Here is a 19867-nt window from a genome sequence, read left to right as displayed (position 1 = left end):
TACAGTACCTCACCAGCCAGCTACATTTACATATAAATGCAGCCCCTTACAATCTGGTCCCATAACCAGCTCCTAACAGCACTTTTCTGATTTCAGAGGTTAGCTAGGACTGTGAGTGCTGACTCCTAAATTAACAGATGATAACAGTTCTAAGAATGTTAAAAAAAAAAAAAAAAACAAAAAAACTTGGATGTTTTGTCGAATGCAACTTCCAAGAATGCATAATTAACAGTGTCTCCATTAATATACAGTATGTTCAACAGTGAGACACAGATATCATAAATAAAGGTAGACATGGATAAATTTATAATTAAAAATGCATTAGAAATTACAAGCATAATTTATTTACTAATGTGCACTGGAATAAATTTTATGTGTAATATTTTAAAACAGGGCATTAATAAATAATAATGCACATAAAATGTTTTTGCAGCTAAAAATATTTCAATAAATATTAGTAAGTTAAATGTGCTGCTGGGTTATAATTGCTATGGAGTAAAGTTTCTAGAATACAATTTCAATTTCAGAGGACAGCTTGTTGAAAGCCTTAAAAATACCTGAAACGAGCCAGTAGCCAGTAAGATGGCTCAGAGGTAAAGGCAGCTGCCACAAGAGTGAGTTTACACCTCATTTCAATGCCTGAGACCCACATAAAGGTAGGGAAGGAGAGAGCTGAGCGCACAAAGTTGGCCTCTGACTTCCACACTTTTACCTAATGCTAGTACCTCTTTTAAAAGATGTATATCCAGGGCTGGAGAAATGGCTCAGAGGTTAAGAACACTGCTTGCTCTTCCAAAGGTCCTGAGTTCAATTCCCAGCAACCACATGGTGGCTCACAACCATCTGTAATAAGATCTGGCACCCTCTTCTGGCCTGCAGGGATACGTGCAGACAGAACACTGTATATGTAATAAATAAATCTTTAAAATAAAATAAAATAAAAGATGTATATCCAAAGGGTCAGACACAAACAGCTGTATTTCTCTGACCTTGCAAGGATTTTGAAGAGTACTGCAAGCTTCCTAGACAATGAAGAACTGCTCACTGTTGGAGTCAGCCAAGAGCCTCTGGAGCTGGTGCATTTGGATATTAGTGAATTCAAATATTTTCTTCTAATATTGCATTGCATTTATTTTGTATGTGTACACACATATGCCACAGTGTCTATGATGAGGACAGAAGACAACTTATGGGTGTTGGTTCTCTCCTTCCACCACATGAATTCCCAGGATGCAACTCACATCTTCAGGCTTGGCAACAGATGCCTTAGCTGTTGAACAATCTTGTCAACCCATGAATTCAAATTTAACTCACCTATTTTTCTGATTTATTTGAGTTTCTTTTGAGACAGAGTCTCACTACTTAACCCAGACTGACCTAGAACTCACCATGTAGCCTAGATGATTTCAGCTTGCAATCCTCCTGCCTCTGCTTCCCAAATGCTAAAATTTTGCTATGCACCACCATGCCTGGTCCATCCACATAATTTGTAGCAGTTTCTTACATCTGTGAACCTCTATAGGTCTCCCCCCCCCCCCCCCCCCCCCGTACCTTTCCCTCAATACTTGACCTTCCTGGAGCCTGGGTGTGACTCAGTTGTAGAATACTTGCATAGCACCTTCAAGGGTCTTTGTCCAATTCCTAGCATGGCAGAAGAAAAAAAATGCCTTCCTTTGCTCTCTCTCCCTCTCCTTCTCCCTCTACCTCTCCCTTCCCCTCACCGTGTGTGTGTGTGTGTGTGTGTGTGTCTGCGAAAGGTTGAGTGTGCACAAGTGTGGAGGCTAGAGGCCAGCCTTGGATGTTCATTGTTGTCCATTACGTATTTTCGACAGGATTTTTTTTCTGAACATGGAACTCACTGATTTGACTATACTGGCTGGCCAATGAGCCCTAGGGATTCTGTCTCTGTCCATTGCTGGGGTTACAGTACATGTGCTACTGCACCTGCCTTTTTTTTTTTTTTTTTTTTGTTTTTTGTTTTTTGTTTTTTTGAGGCAGAGTTTCTCTGTGTAGCTTTGCGCCTTTCCTGGAACTCAGTTGGTAGCCCAGGCTGGCCTCGAACTCACAAAGATCAGCCTGGCTCTGCCTCCCGAGTGCTGGGATTAAAGTCGTGCGCCACCACCGCCCGGCCTGCCTTTTTAATAGACACTGGTGTTTCAACTCAGGTCCTGATGCTTGCATACGAACACTTGACTGATGGAGCCATCCCCCAGCCCAGGGGTCCGTTATTTTAGGTCCTATCTAAAGCCAGTTGGTGGTGGCACACACCTTTAATTCCACCACTCAGGAGGCAGAGACAGACGGATCTCTGAGTTCGAGGCCAGGGCTACACAGAGAAACCCTGTCCCAATATACCAAAAAAAATCTATTTTACTTTCTAAACGTTGATACCACATAAACCTCATGGCACATGGCAGTATTTGTTTATTGACTGCACTTGAAAAGAGAGCTTGTATTCATGCGTAGAGCTTTTTTTTCTAAGACCACAGTTGATTAGCAATAATGAACAGCATCTATTGCCGGGTGAGCTTTCCTCTGGGCCAGACCGCAGGCTAGTGGCTTTCTGTACCTAGTCTAATCTAATCTTGAAACCAATCTAATATACAGATCCTGCCATTATCCCCCATTTAACCAATGAAGAAACAGAATCTCAGAAAGGTAAAGTCATTTGCTGAAGATCCTACTGTTTGTGACTGGCTGACTCGGAAGCCCCAAGCTCTCACCCACCCCCTACCCCCCACCCCCCAGTAATAATCATCAGCCACTGTTGTTAAAATAATTCACCCTTCTGGAAATCAGGTTGCCTTCCAGTGTCTCAGGGTCCTTTCAGCTAGGTTTTATTTTTTTCTTCATTGGTATCTAATCTAAGTCCCTCCTGCTCCCATTTAAGATAATTCCCTCATGCCCTGTCCTTTGTAGACAAGAACTGATGTTTAAAACACATGAGCAACATCCCTTTAGACATTTGAAGATGGCTATTAAATTCTCCTTAACCTTCTCTTCTCCAGGATACATTGTTAGTAACCCCAATTCCTTTTGCCTTTTCTCCCAGGGACTCTTTCTCTAAAGCGTTCCCCCTTGAGCCACACGCCTTGGAATCAGTTTCAGGTTTTCCCTATCTCAATTCATTATCATCACCTTCCAAGAGCACCCGCACATGCATGCAGACTATGCTCAAATTTATACATGCCAGGAGAGCAGCTGTGGCCCTAATGCCAAGAAGCTAGCCGAGCTTCCAAATGGTGCTCTTTTAAATCTTTCCTGTGACTCCATCATCTTCCCATTTTACCAGGATGATTTTCTGTTGTTCAAACCAAAGATGGCCTTTTAATAAAAAATGTGGAGCCAGATGTTGGGGTAAAAGCTGAAAGATCAGAGAAGCAGAGCAGCCACAGCCAACCTCACCTCGCCAACTCCTCAGCTGATCCTGTTTCCTCAGATTGAAAGCCTCTGAGTCCTCACCTGAAAGGGTCTCAGATGAACTGCTTTTGTTCCTGTTTCCTTATATCTTATATACCTTTCTCCACCCAGACATCACTTCCTGGGATTAAAGGCGTGTGTGCTTCCAGTACTGGAATTAAAGACGTGTGCCACCACTGCCTGGCTCTGTTTCCAATGTGGCCTTGAACTCACAGAGATCCAGACGGATCTCTGTCTCCCAAGTGTTAAGATTAAGGGTGTGTGCCACCACTGTCTGACCTCTAAGTCTAATCTAGTGGCTGGCTTTGTCTTCCAATCCCAGACAAGTTTATTAGGGTACACAATATATCACTACATTTTCCCTTTTAGGAAGGTTATAACTAATATAAGAAGAACTATATACAATAAGTACAATAACTATACGCTATATACAGACAAGAATTATATTAACAATGTCCAGTCCATAAACATTTGACAAACTCAGACAAAAAGCTCCATTATTTATCCTATCTTGGTGAGTCCAAAATGTTGTACCTAATTCGCTTTCTATCCTAGCTTGTATTACCAACCAAAAACTATATTTTGATGTCTTTCAAACTTATACACTTTACACCTCTTTAGTGAGCTTCTGTTCTGAATTTGTTAACAAGGAAAACTATAACTATAACTACAACTTCAACTCCCTCAGAGACCTGAAGTGGAAATAATATTAACTGAGTAAGTGGGAAGTACAAACAAGCAATTTCCAAAAACTGTGAGAAATGACATAAATAGCTGGCTGCCTGGACAGTCACTTAAGGTTTCTTTGCAACATGGGGTATCCACCTTCAGCTTACAGGCCTAGCATATCTGACAGACTCATCTGTGAAGCAAGATTTTCTAAAGGGCCTTCCTACCTTGTCTTGGCAAGGTTCAGCATTCCTTTTGTGTTCTGCTTGTCCCATTTGGACAGCATACTGTCAGCAGTCGAGGCAAGGGCACTTTCTTACCCAGTGGCTAACTTTTGCCACAAAGAAAGTAAACTACATATGGAGTTTCTTCAATGCCCATCATCTTCTCTGAAGTAGATTGGTGCTGCCAGGAGCAGACATGTCTTATAGTCATTAAAAAAAAAGAATCTAGTTTATTAAAACATCTTATATGCCATAGTCTGTAGATCTCTGAAGTGTTTGAAGATGGCCTGTCTATCTAAAATATATTTCTGTTTGACCTTGAAAACATACCTAATATGACTATAAGTTTGATTATAATGACTATTACTTTGCATTTCTTATATCCTAATTTGTTGGTAATAATAACTCTCAAGGACTAGCAATTTGTACAATACCTTGAACAAGATTAGAAGTATATATATATATATATATACATATATAGTATTTTCTAACAAAATCAATCTCAAATTTATATCAATATACAAAATTTGTATACAATATACAAAACTCCAATCCAATGTAAAATATTAAAACTAGTACTTGCTTTCTAAAAATAGATTCAATAATCTACCTTTTTATCTTATCATATCCATATTCTCTATTTTTTCTTTTCAGAGTATATTCAATAATCTACCCTTTATCCATCATCTATTTCTATATCTTTTTTTTCAGAGTAGATTCAATAATCTACCTTTTATCTAATATATATATCATCTCTTTTTTCTCTTTTTTTTTCAAACAAGAACTCTAAATCTATTCTCCTTTATTTAGCCTTTTTCCTGACCATTAACAATAACTTGTAACTAACCATTCTAAACAATGACAATTATCCATAACCCATAGAATAACCAAAAACCACCCACTCCCACCTATTGGGAATATGGGCGTTTTGTTCTTAAAATTACTTCCTGCTGTCTTGGGGCAAAGGCATCTTTAGGGGACCCTGAAAAGAAAAAATTGGGGTTAATTGTCAAGTCCTGGGAGAGGTAGCTATATTATTTGTTGTCCAGACTTTGCATAATGCCAAAGTGCAGGGCTTGTCTCAAGTTCTTGCTCAAGTAGTCTGCGAGGCTGGATCATCTCAGTTAGCCATCTTACAATTCTCCTGAGCAGTTTGTAGTCCAAAGCTGATCTTTGGGTGGTATTTGTCATCTTGGTGGTGTTATCGTTGTCCTCATGGAATCGTCGTTGTTGGGCCCTCATCTTTTTGGAGACTTCAAAATCCCTGTTAGACATGGTCATGGTTCACTGCAGAAAACTGATAGAGACTCAAACCCGAAATCATGTACAGGAAGCTAGATGAAGCCTTTTTTCTGGGATTAGTTAGTACTTTATGACCATTAATATCATGACAAAAGTTTAAAATATATATATAAATCTTATAAATTTTGATATAAAATTCATACAACAAAATTTTTAAAGAGTCAAAATAAAACCAAAGGATTATGAGATTAATAACAATAGAATAGTTCCTTAAACTGGTTTTCTTCTTTTTTTTTTTTTTTTTTTTTTTGGTTTTTCGAGACAGAGTTTCTCTGTGTAGCTTTGCGCCTTTCCTGGAACTCGCTGGCCTCGAACTCACAGAGATCCGCCTGGCTCTGCCTCCCAAGTGCTGGGATTAAAGGCGTGCGCCACCACCGCCCGGCCAGCTGGTTTTCTTCTGTCCCATATCAGATGGGTCTTCTGACATGATACAGAGATTTTGCATTTTCTTTTAATAAGCATGCTTGGGCTTAGAGAAGGAGAGAGCCATACTCCAACTCCAAAGCCAGCTTTCATTTTTAAGTGAACTGGGACTACATAAAGACCATTTGCATTATATGTCTGTAGAGAACAACAGAAACAAATATTTAGGAAGACTTGTGAAATTTTATCCTGTTAGATATGTGATATACCAGTGGTCAGAAACAGCATGTGGTGGCACAAATGTCGGTCCTCAGAGCGGTTCAGACCTGGCATTGAAGGAGCACATAGTAAGTGCTCACCCAAAAGTGACAATAATCAGTTGAAAATGTTCTAGGTGAACACACTCCTCCACACATTTGTTGCTCTTAGAATAATTCAGACTCTATATTGATGGTTTAGAGTGATAATTCGTGCAGGTTAATTATTCCCTGGATGAAAATGAAATGCAGTAAGTGGCTATTGAAAGATTTGGGATGAGAGGCTAGGAGTAGTTCAGTTGGTAGAATGCTTGTCTAGCATGTATGAAATCCTTAGGTTCAAACCCCAGTACTGTATGTTACTGGCAGAGTGGCACCTGCCAGCATTTGGAAGGTGGAAGCAAGAGGATCAGAAGTTCAAGGGCTTCCTTGGTGCTTAGTGAGTACAAGGCCAGCCTCGGATACATGAGACCCTATCAAAGGGAGAGAGGAAACAACATCACCCACATGACTTTGTGAAAAACCAGTCCCTACAACAATGATAAAGAGACACAGAAGTCAAATAAAACAGAAAAAAGTAAATACTCTGGAGCCAGACAGAAGGCTCAGCAGGTAAAGTCCCTTGCTGCCAAGACTCATGATGTGAGTTCTAGTCCCAGGACCATGTGGAAGAGAAAAAAGTCTCCAGAAAGGTGTCTGCTCACACACGGGTGTGCACACAAATAAATAAATGTAATAATAATTAGTATGATAGTGAGTAAGAAAATAGCTTGATGGTTGATTACACTGCAGAGGCTTACTTGGGATTTTCTGCTCTTCTTGAGCAGATCTGCTCAGGCGATGTTGGGTCTGCAGCAGGTTGCCCTCCTTTTGGCAGCAGGCTGGAGAAGGCACAGTGGCAACCAGCATTCCACATGACCCTGTGCTGTGGCTCCTTCCATACTTGGATGGCTGTACTTGCTGCCTTGCCCTGACGGGCTCTACAGGTCTCAATATAGAGCCCCTGGTCTAGGCTGAGGGCTCCCTCTGCTTTTTCATCAAAGAGTATTAGTGGGGAGGAAATGGAGCTAAGGAGAGAGGCTCATAGCCTGCTTCATCTGGCCCAGGAACGTCTCCACAGTACCTTATACTAGAAAGAGGGTCTCTAGGAAAGAGGGGGGTTAGCTGGACATCTTTGTATTTCCTAGATTTTTGTCAAATTCTCAATGGAAAGCATTGCTTCAAATGGAACAAACTACTTTAAACTTCAGCTCACCTGTGTGACATGAGTGGATAAGATCACAGTTTCATTGTGCCTCAGTTTCCCCACATGTTGAGTATAAATAACATCTTCCTGGCAGAGTCATGACATATTGTGTTGTGAATTACAAAATAGCTCTCTCTCTCTCCTCCTCTCTCTCTCATTGGTCTGGGATGAAGTTCATGGGTAGAGCATCTCCTTAACACACCCAAAGCCTGGGGGTCCATCCATCCCCAGTATCACAGGAAGGTAAATACACAAACAAAAACCACATACATGCATTCACACACACAGACATACATGTGCATACACATTCTCAAATCACTATAGTGATTATCCCCAGGGAGAGACTGGGTGTGTAATGATATACTCAAGGAAGACTTGAGCATTTGGTGTTTTGAGGGAGCAATATTGTTTGTACTATGACAAAACAGATAAGAAAATAAAGTTTTAATGTGAAAACGTGATATTCTCACCCATCAGAGAATTCCCAAGTTTATCCAATGTTCCTCCCACAGTGTGGATCATGGGCTTGTACCTGGCTCACCCTTCCCAGAAGTATGGCCAGTCCTTCCCTAGTCAGGGCCTCAGATGGTCCAAGGTTCTGTCTAAACCTTCTCCCTAAAGATCCTAGGATGACATGAAGGACAAGATTTGAAAGCCTCATTAGGGTATGATACAAAGTTTACAGATGAATAGCCACTCTGATTCCTGAATGCTGATCTTCCTAGTTCAAAGATGATCCGAATCTCTTGTTCTGGGAATGTGGCTTGGTGGTACAGCACTTGCCTTGCTTGTGAGTCAGAGGTGACTGACTGTTTCAACACTGAACAGAAATATAGCCAGAAACTCTAGGTGCAGCACTTCCTAAGCAAGCTATATTCCAGTCCCTACAATTGCCCCTGAGGAAAGAATTCTTATTTTACAGTATTCCCGTTTCAAGAATGAAGATGTTGAGATTTGCTGCAGAACATAAATCTCCCAGATTTCTACAATTCTCTCTTTTTTCTTTCTCATTTATTTATTTATTTATTTATTTATTTATTTATTTATTTATTTATTTTTGAGACAGAGTTTCTCTGTGTAACAAGACTTGGCTGTCCTGGAACTCACTCTGTAGACTAGGCTGGCTCAGAGATTCACCTGGCTCTGCCTCTTGAGTGCTGGGATTAAAGTCGTGCACCACCACTGCCCGGCTTTACCATTCTGTTTTCTAACAGGTTGTTTCAATATACCTATGTGACATTTGTTTGGATTCTATTTCCCCGTTCTGCCCTTTAAATGACATCTTGCCTTCTAGCAGACACTATAAAATTTAAGATAGGCAAGCAAGATGAATGTCAGGAAACGGCGACAGACCTGTCACATCTTGCTGGCCCTCTCTGCTCAGTGTTTGCCCTCTACCTAGTGACAAGCTCCTTTGGATGACAGCCTCCTCACCTCCCTTTGCAATAAAACCCCAGCTCTGGCCTGAGTCCCATCATAGCTCCATGGGACTTCCAACAGCTTGGCCCTGCTGCCTCTCAATGTTGACACTGTCTGTGAGAGAATCATATACCCCAACAACAATAAACTGGGGGTCATTCAATTCAGTCATGACCCACATTGGAAAAATCAAGACGATTTCTCTTTCACAGGCATGGTTGTTAATTTCAAACTAAAAAAAAAAAAGCACTAACACATTGGGTGTTCATTTTCCACATTATTAATTCTGGGTAAAACAATGGTCATGCTGGCCATTGCAAATGACTGTTCAGCAGCCAGAAGGTGGCATGGAAGGAGCCTGCTGCTTGGAGGATGAAAGGGAACATCAGCAGAGGACACTGAGTAAGGAGAAGAGAGATGAAGAATAAGAAGCCCACACCTGTGCAGGAAATAGTGTAACTCAAATCCGCTGCCTCCAAGGTGCTGTGCAAACAGAACGGGATGGCAAGCCCAACTTCAGCTTTCTTTTCTTCCCTCTCCCACCTCCCACTCTCTTACACTCTTAGGACTGAACCGGGGACCTATTGCTATGCACTGTCACTGAGCTCCCTTCCTCCACCCCATCCACCATTTTCTATTAAAAAACTGTGAACCTAACACTAACTGAGAAATAGCTACTGCAATAGTACCCATTTCAGAAATAAGGAAGTAGATGTAGAAGTTAGGTACATTGTTCACAGTCAAAGTCACCTACATCATGAAAAATTAAATTTGGGTTCATTTAAATGTCCAAAGTTCTAACATTTTAAAAAATTATATTTTTTAATGTTAAGTATATTGGTATTTTGCTTGAATGTCTCTCTGTGCACATGTGTTTCTGGAACCCAAAGAAACCAGAAAAGGGCGATGGATCCCCTGAAACTGGAGTTACAGATGATTGTGAGCTGTCTTTCGGGTGCTGGGAACCAAAGCCAGGTCCTCTGGAGGAGCAGCTGGTGCTCTTAAAGGCCCACCTTTCCTGCCCTTTCTTATGTTGTACTCACTTTGGGTTTTCTTTTTGGGTATAGATTGCTTTATTGTCGGATTTCTAAATTGGAAATTTATTTTTCATAGTTAATTGTCCACAGAGATTAAAGGTAAAATAATATTAGCAAGCTAAGGCATGAAAGTCTTAGATTTTATTTACTATGACTCTCTCCCTAAATCTGCTTCTTGGGAGATGCCATCTGGCCACTAAGCTGGTTTGTAGTTATTTAAGGTCCAATTCAGTGTTTTTCTACTTTTAAAAAAATTTCTACAAAAATAATAGTGATAATTCCTTCTATCTACATCTACTAAGATGGACAATTATTGCCAGAGAGATATGGAAATTCATTTCCTTTGTAATAATTAAACTTAAGCCGCTATCTCTTTTTTTTTTTTAATAAATGAAAGGTTTTTGTTTTAAACCAAAGTTATATACAAGCTTTTAAAACAGGCCAAATAGTTGTAGCTTAAAATTTGGTGCTGGGTCCATCTGGGGAGATGAGCACTCCCTGAGGGAGCCTCATGGGCCTGACCCAGGTAGGGTTCCATCTCAGTTACCATGCAGGCAGAGGTCAGTCCGAAGGGGCATCTGCCCCCAAAGTGTGCACGAGAAGACCTGCTTGGGTGACGAAATCACAAATGAAACATTTTTCAACTCTGGTGGTTTGAATAGGCCAAGGGGATGCATCCGCTTGGCTCTCTATTCCAATGAGGAGCGACTTTGCGGAACAAGAAACCCCCAAGCTCCTCCTTGTGTGATGGGAGGCGCTGGGTCTCTGCTCACTGGGTATCACAGTGTTTCCAGTCTTGAGGGCTACACACAGCCAGCAAGCACTCTTCCCAAAGTAGAAGGTACAGCCACCCGGCTGGATCTTCTTCCTAAGCGAGTTGCTTTTGATAACGAGATAGTACCATTTTCTGTGATTGGGCTGTTGCTCTAACTAAAACGTTGGGACCCTTTAGATGATTTTGTAGTTTCTCCTCGGATTTTATGGCTTGAATATTCATTTTTAATTTTTTTGGTTTTCATTATGTAAGTATACAAAACAAGGGATAGGGTGTGAATCTTTTTGAAATTAATTGCCTTGTAAATCAAACTTATTTCCATAGAATGCACTTACTCATCATTAGCATGCGAGAGTTTCCAGTAAAATATCTTCTGTATTATTTTTATTATTAACATATTTACACTGTCGCTCCAGCCCTGCACCCTTTGTGAATCTGTTTTTAAAATAAATCTGACCTGATACCAGAGTGATCGGTGCAATAAAAATGCATGATGTGAGATTAATCAAATATGGTCGGGTTCAATTTATAAGGGACACATTAAGAAAAATTATTTCTTGTTCGTGTATGCCACTCCAGTGAATCAAATGGAACTGTGAATATTTCAGCAAGATACATGTAAAATCCATCCATTCAACAAACATTTATCATGCATTTACTGTGTGCATTACGGGGGATAAAATCAAGCTGAGCCAACAAGAAATGCACACAGGAGACAACTGTGGGCCCCGAGCAACTGCGCAGCTGTGGAATCCAGGTTGGAGATCCCAGGATTCCACGCGAAAGCTCACGGAGCAGCGGTGCCTTGCAGTAGTTAAGAGTTTGGGGTTCTGGATTTATTTCCATTTTTTTCTTCCCCCAGGAACTAGCCATTAATATTTGCATGAAAAAAAAACAGAGTAGAGGAGGCATAATTCATGTTGAAGATAGGTCTTATATTCTGTATATGTGAAATAAATTTCCAATACAATAAAATAAAGCAAACAAAACACATATTACCTTGGACACAGGTTCAAAGCCTGGCTCTGTTGTAAACTGCTGGTTGGCCTTGAACACATTTTCATTTGGTTCAGTTTTGATTTTTTCATCTTCAATAGAGATGTGATAACATCTTCTGTAGTTTTTTTCTCTCTTTTGCTTTTTTTGTGGGGAGCCTTCCACCCAGCTCCCAAATCAATCCACTCAGAGGCGTATTCTTTCTTATGAATGCCTGGCCTTAGCTTGGCTTATTTCTAGCCAGATTTCCTTAATTTAAATTATCCCATGTACCTTTTGCCTCTGGGGCTTTTCCTTTTCTTACTTCTGTATATCTTATTTTCACTCTTACTCCATGGCTGGCTGTGTGGCTGGGTGGCTGGTCCCTGATGTCCTCCTCCTTTGTTCCTTGATCTTTTCCTCCCATATTTCTCCTTCTATTTATTCTCTCTGCCTGTCAGCCAGCCCCCCATCCTTTCTCCTGCCTTGCTATTGACCGTTCAGCTCTTTATTAGATCATCAGGTGTTTTAGACAAGCACAGTAACACAGCTTCACAGAATTAAACAAATGCAACACATCTTTGTATCATTAAACCAATGTTCCACAGCATAAACAAATATAACACATTTTAAAATAATATTCTACAACAATCTTCCTCATTGAGTTATTGCAGGAATGAAAAGAGATTATTTTTTCAGTAAGCATTCACTAAATGTCTGTATACTAGGATTGGGGAATGAGAGAAGATGGCTTGGGGGCCACTATTGTCTAAGTTGGAAACCAAGTCCTATGCTCACCTCTCCAACTAAATGTCTGCTTCTTCCCTACTTGAGCCAACGGGAAGGGCCAGGTTGCTTTAGCAGCAGAAGTGAGGCTGGAGATGTCACAGTGGTGAAGGTGGGCTGGGCATGGTGTTCATGCCTGCAGGATGTGAGGCTGGAGATGTCGCAGTGGTGAAGGTGGGCTGGGCATGGTGTTCATGCCTGCAGGATGTGAGGCTGGAGATGTCGCAGTGGTGAAGGTGGGCTGGGCATGGTGTTCATGCCTGCAAGCTCAGCACTTAGGTGGAGGTTAGAGAATCATGATTTTGAGACCAGTCTGGGTTACTTGGTGAGATCTATCTACAAACAAACAAATAAACAAACAATCAATCAAAGTGGCTGAAGGTGGCTTTACAAAGATAAACAACTTGTGGACATTTTAGGGTGAAGAATCTGCGGAACCCACTTGCTACCCCCAAGCCTTAGGGATAGACCACAGAACCAGACAGAGCCAGGACTTAGTCATATTGACACTACACTCTAGTGCCTAGCACAGGGCTTCGTCTAAAGTAAGCAATCAGTTACACTTGGCTTTGGTGGCACAGGCCTGTAATCCCAGGTATTTAAGAGGATGGAGGAGGAGGATGGCAAATTCAAAGCTAACCTGGGTAACTTGAGAGGCACGGCTTCAGGGGAAGAAAGGCTTCAGGGGAAGAAAGGGCAGGTAGGGGTAATAGCTTAGTGATGGGTGCCTATCAAGCATGTGCGAGGCTCTATATCAATTCCCAGCAGCACACACAAACCAAACCAAAATAAATACCAATGCCCTATAAAATACAAACAGTCATTTATATCTCCATCTCTGTGCCTCTACTCTGTCTTCTCCACTGGTTATAGAATAGAATACCCACAAGGGCTAGGGAGATGTATTAGCGAAATATCTGCTGCGCATGCAAGCACAAGGCCCCAAGTTCAATTCCCTTAAAAGACTGGGTATGGCAGTAAACTTGTGATACCAGCACTGGGAGGCAAATGTTCGTGGCCCCATAGCCAGCCAGCCTAGCCTAATTGGTGAGCTCCAGGCCAATGAAAGACCCTCAAAACAAAACAAAACAAAAACAAAAAACAACAGACTCTGAGGAGACCTATGGACTGCATACCCACTAGCACATATGTACAACACATACATGTATACCTAAACACACACACACACACACACACACACACACACACACACAATTTTTTGAGAGAGACAGAGAATGAGGTGGGTATTCCAGACTGGCCCTGAAGTCAAGAATGACCTTGAACTCCTGATTGTCCTGCCTTTACCATCCAAGTGCTGTAATTATAGGCCTGTGCCATCACATCCAGTTAATGCAGTACTGAGGATCATACCTAGGACTTTGTACATGCTGGGTAAGCAGTCTACCAATTGAACCACAGCCCCAGCCCTCAAAGGGCTTTTGTGAAGATCAAATGCATTAATATTTGTAAGGCACCAAGAACTGCCCTTGGTTCGTGGTCAGTTCTACAGCCATGCGTATCACATGAAGCATCAACATTGATCTTGTTTGGGTTCTGTGTGCATTAAATGATAAAACCATTACATGCAATAGACACTGACAGCCCCTGCTGTGAAACCCTGTCCTGAGCAGACTCAGCAGGACCTAGACCCAGACTCAACAGTATCGGATGTAACTGAAATTTGTCTTCTGTTTGTGCCCAGCCCAGGGCAGCTGAGCACGTGCTGTCCTCCTGATGCCACTCACTGCCCCCCCCCACCCCTGCCTCAGCCCTTCTGGTACTACATGATGCCTGTTTTAGTTTGTTACCATTTGCTGTGATAAAAGCACCCTAAAAAAAGTAACTTGGGGGAGAAAGGGTTTATTTCCTCTTACCATTCCAGGATATAACACGTCATTGTGGGGGGATCACAGTGGCAGGAACTCTAAGCAGCCAGGCCTGTCATGTCCACAGTGAAGAGCAGAGAGAGAATAAATGTATGCACGCCTGTTCCTAGTTCACCTCTCTACTCTGAGAGAGTGGAGCCACCCATAATGGGTCTGTCTTCTCACCTCAGTTACTGTATGCTGTGGAACAATCTTTTTGTACACTGTGAAGATTTGTTACTCTCATTAGTTTAATAAAGAGCTGACTGGCCAATAGATAGGCAGGAAGAGGTTAGGCAGAACTTGTGGACAAAAATATTGTAGGGGAGCGGAGTCACCAGGAGACTCAGAGAGAAGCAAAATGAACATGTGGTACTGAAAAAAGGCACCGCCATGTGGCAGAGTGTAGATAAGAATACAGGTTAATTAAAGATGTAAGAGCTAGTTAGTAACAAGTCTAAGCTATTGGCCGAACACTTATAATTAATAATAAGTCTCTGTGTGGTTGAGAGCAGCTGGTGGGACAGAGCTGACCTGGCAGTCTGGACAAAAACTCCACCTACAACTGTAATCAGCTCAATCCCCCAGAGACATGTCAACAGGCCAACCTGATTGAGACAATCCCTCGTTGAGAATCTCTTCACAAGTGACTCTAGATTTTATTGAATTCCTAATGAAAACCAACCACTACAATATCCTTAGCCCAAAACTCAAGAGTAGGGTCCCATTCTCTGCTACCCCTAAACTACTCCAGGGTCCTGCATGGCTATATCTTTCTTGTCTTTATACCCATGACCAATAGCTGACACTGCATTTTCACAGAGATGGTACATCTCCCCATTTCTTTCCTCTCTTTTTTTCCTCTTCCTCTTTTTGTGATCACTAAATCCCAGAGACTCCGAGCCCACCAGAGAGGACCCTTGGCTACATGAGCACAGTCAGACCTGTGCTGGCCTCATTGCACCTCCGGGATGCTAGCACGAAGTTTCTTGGCCCTCTGCAAGGTCAGTTATAAAGCCAATCAGCCCAGGGAGCCCCACTCTGCAGACTAACTGGTTTTTATCCATTCATTTTGTCACTCATGTATTTCCCTAACTCAGTCCCACCCTCCTGTGACCAATGGCACCAACCTTGTTCTCGCAGTGTCCCTGTGCCCATGGAGCTCAAAGCCCAGTGCAGGACAGACATAATGAATAACATTGGGTAATTTCATCACAGAGTAGAAACATGTATGTCTGAGGTCATTGGGAATAGAAAAAGGAGGGCCGTGAACTCCTGAGAGCTGTCCAGCTGTGGGTGGTTCTCCTCCGTTCCAAGCCCCTTTAAAATTTACATGTACATATGTATATGTATGTATACACACATACATATGTATATATACACATATATATGTATATATTTATGGGCATGGCTCATTGTGTAGCCTAGAATTCACCATGTAAACCAGACTGGCCTCCAGCTCACATGGATCTGTCCGCCTTTGCCTCCTGAGAGCTGGGATTTAAAGGCACCTGCTGCCTGCCCTGCCTTCTCTCCTTTATCAGTACCTTTCTCCACGTCTCCCTGGTCAGTTGAACAAGACTTGTCCCAGAAGTCTAGGAGTTGTACATCCTTGATTTAAACAGACAGCAAACATGTCCTTTCTTTCTTTTGAGATTATAATTTAATTACACCATTTCTCCCTTACCTGCCTCCCTCCAAACCCTCCCATATACCCATCCTTGCTCCCCTTTAAATTCATGGCCTATTTTTAAAAAATTAATTGTAACTGGGCCATGGTGGCACATGTCTTTAATCCCAGCACTTGGGAGGCAGAGGTGGGTGGATCTCTGTGAGTTCAAGGCCAGCCCGGTCTACAGAGCGAGATCCAGGACAGCCAAGGCTACACAGAGAAACCCTGTCTCAAAAAGTCAAAAATAAAACACACACACACACACACACACACACACACACACACACACCATACAAACACACACACACATACACACACCAGGAGAGGACAAAATTTAGGGAAAATATGTCAGGAGCTTGTTTGTATAAATATAAAACCTTAAATACATATCTGAAGGCACTTTCCCTTATTAACATGTTATTAATTATAATGGTTAAAAAGCCTCTATGAGTCCATTTGAGTTGTTTCTGTGTTTAAATCTGAGCTAGAAATTCAAAATGGAAGAGATCACCAAAGGTACCATGCAGTGGCTTCTAACAGAAGGAAGTTTACAACCTGTGCATAAGTTCTTAGGAGATAGTATCACCAAGAACTCTTTGATGGCCCCCTTATGGCTAGAAAAAATAATTTTAGAAAATGCATTCTTGGATCAGCATATTGTAGCGTAATTCTTAAAGAAACTTTGACTTTAAATCAGTTTTATTGTGAGTCTGGAAAAGAGACGGGACCAGAAGATGAACCTGGTGTTGACAAGAAGCTGGTAAGATAAAAAGAAATATACCATGGGGCTACTTGTTTTGAAGAAATGAGACTTGGGATTTATGTACCACCTTAAAAAGTAATCTCTCCAGGCACACCATTCAGCATCTATTCAAACCTTGTCTGAAGCTTTTGGATATTTCATATGGAAGGACATCCCTTTGTTTTATAACAGTGCTTTTAAAACATATCCCACTTGTTCATCTAGTTAACAAACATTGTGTAGGAATCAATTATATCCTAGGTACAGTTCAGAACGTAAAGCTGCGTGCATGTCAGCAGACCCTGCCTTCAAGTAACCGGGTATATAAAGTAGATTCCTGGAAGCTGCATTGGAAGTAGACCAACTCTTGTGCATGGGTGGGAACACAAAATGGCAGTAACAGTAGGGAAAGTGGCAGGGAGGGCTCTCCAAAACTTAATAGTAGCAATATTCTATTCCATATACATAAGTAAGTAAATAAATACAGCTATTATGGAACTCTGAGAATGGAAGAGGAGCTGGAGTCTGAGCCACATGGCTGGCTTGAGGGTGAATCAATGAGATTGTTGGTGATGAAAAAGTAGGGAGAGAAAGAAAGAGGAGGAATAGGAGGAGGAGGAGGAATAGGAGGAAGAGGAGGAGGAGGAGGAGGAGGAGGAATAGGAAGAGGAGGAGGAGGAGGAATAGGAGGAGGAGGAATAGGAGGAAGAGCGTAGCTTGGGTTTGAGCTGGATACTAGTCATTTATACACAAGAAAGCTGAGAAGTGATATGATGGAGGCTAAGTAGCACAGTGTGAGTTCGGATCTAGTACCATGGAGGTTAAGTAGCACAGTGTGAGTTCGGATCTAATACCATGGAAGTTAGTAGCACAGTGTGAGGATCTAAGTTGGCTCCAGTCTGACTCCAGTCTGCCTGCAGCTCTTTTTACTTTTTTTTTTTTTTTTTTTGGTTTTTCGAGACAGGGTTTCTCTGTGTAGCTTTGCGCCTTTCCTGGGACTCACTTGGTAGCCCAGGCTGGCCTCGAACTCACAGAGATCTGCCTGGCTCTGCCTCCCGAGTGCTGGGATTAAAGGCGTGCGCCACCACCGCCCGGCTTCTTTTTACTTATTTTTTTAATGCTAGGTATTGACCATAAGGCCTCATGCATGATAGGCAAGTGCTCTGCCACCAAGGTATAGCTCAGACATCTTTTTACTTTTATTGCGACGTCAGGATGGCCTTGAATTCACTTGTAGCCCAGTCAGGCCTTGTCTTTGGGATCTTCTGGTCTCAATCCTGTGGATGGCTTGAGTTACAGGCCTGTATCACTAGGCCTGGTCAGACCCACAGACCGTATTAGTGGCCATAACTTTACTCTCTATTAGACCCTGGTTTCCTTGTTAATTAGTATTAGGTTTGTGTTTGCCTACATATACTGGAAATATGTTCACAACACTGGCTTAAAAAAGGATATAATTTCATTCCTCTCCCAGTAAGAGAAGTCTGGAGAAGGCAATAAGTGCTGGCATCATCCCTTGGATGGTGATGTCATGTGCCATCTGGAACCTAGGATCTTCAGTTCCTGCTTTGCTATTTCAGATCATGTCCACCATTCTCAAAGGCCATCCTGTGGTCCAAGATGACTCCTTCACCGCAGGCTGGGGAGAGGAGGGGGAAAAACAGGCAAAGAACTACTTTAGACTAAGGTAGGCTTAGTGAAAAGTAGTTTAAAATTCTGTATGTACTTCTTAAAGGACAGAAGGAGCAGTCACATGACTCAGCTTCAGGAGGGCAGAGACATGGAACTTGTTCGAATGGAAAGCATCTTGATGCCCAGGGAAAAGGACCTTTAAGAAGGTCTGGCTTTTCTCCCACAGCTGTCCATGCACCTTATCTTCTATTCATCTCTAGGGTACTGGTGATAAAATTCTGAAGCTAATTGCCTGAATTAGCCTTAATCCAATTAAGGGCATGGAAGCCAGCCAAAAGTTCAGGGTTCCCTAGGCCTTCTCCATTTCTGATCAGGTTGACTATGAACTTGAGCATTTCCCGTGTCGCTTCTTAGCTGAGTTTAGTAATTTGCTGGAATGACACAGAACTAAAGAAAACACTATAATTATGATTACGGTAGTGTTGTAAAGGATGTAAATCATGACCAATCAAAAGGATGAGTCTCCTAGACTGATGTGTCTGCCAAGCAGAAAATTCCACAGATCATTGGTGTCCAGAATTTTCACTAGGACTTTGTAGTAGGTTTAAGTGAAAAATGTCTCCCATATATTCAGGTATTTGAACACTTGGTCCTCCCCTGGTGACTCTGTTTGGGGGATATTGTGGAACCTTTAGGGAGAGTGGAGCCTTGTTGAAATGTCAAGGTCAATGGCAGTGGGCTTTGAGAAGTTACAGCTTCACCCTGTTTCCTGCTGGTTCTTTATGTTTCTTGTATATGAATGAAATTATGATCAGCCATTTCTTTCTCCTGCTGGATGTCACATCTTCCCCTACTATAATGGACTCTACCCTACTAGAACCATAAGCCACAATCAATTTTCTTTCTTCAATTTCTTTTGGTCATGGAATTTTTATCATAGCAACAGGAAAGTAACTAATACAGTGTAGGCAGGCCTGACTGATTGAATCCTCTCCTTCCCTCTGCTGAAAGGTGAAGCTGGCTCACAACCCCAACCTTCTAGCCATGTCATTGGTCTTTCTGGTGACAAGCTGCTACATTATGTCTTTAGCGTAAAACCAGGTATGATATAAGAGCTCATGAACAATACTATTTCCTATCACTTGGTAAATTCCAAGGGTTTTGGATGTTACTTCACAGGAAATCAGTTCAGAGAGCAGACTACCTAGGTCACACACACTTGGGAGGTGGAAGTAGACAAATCAGGAGTTCAGGGATGTCCTCTGCTACAGTTTGAGGCCAGACTGGGCTACTTGAGATGCTGTTTAAAAAAAAAAAAGAAGAAACAACATATCTGCCAGGTGTGGTGGTACACACCTTTACTCCCAGCACTAGGGATACAGAGGCAGGTGGATCTCTGTGAATTCAAGGTCAACCTGGGCTACATAGTGAGTTCTAGGACAGCCAGGGCCACATAGTGATACTCTGCCTCAAACTAATCAAC

This window comes from Peromyscus eremicus, chromosome 4 (assembly GCF_949786415.1).
Source record: "Peromyscus eremicus chromosome 4, PerEre_H2_v1, whole genome shotgun sequence".
Taxonomy (NCBI): Eukaryota; Metazoa; Chordata; class Mammalia; order Rodentia; family Cricetidae; genus Peromyscus; species Peromyscus eremicus.
The sequence above is the reverse complement of the archived record's forward strand: the minus strand, read 5'-3'. Positions refer to the sequence as shown.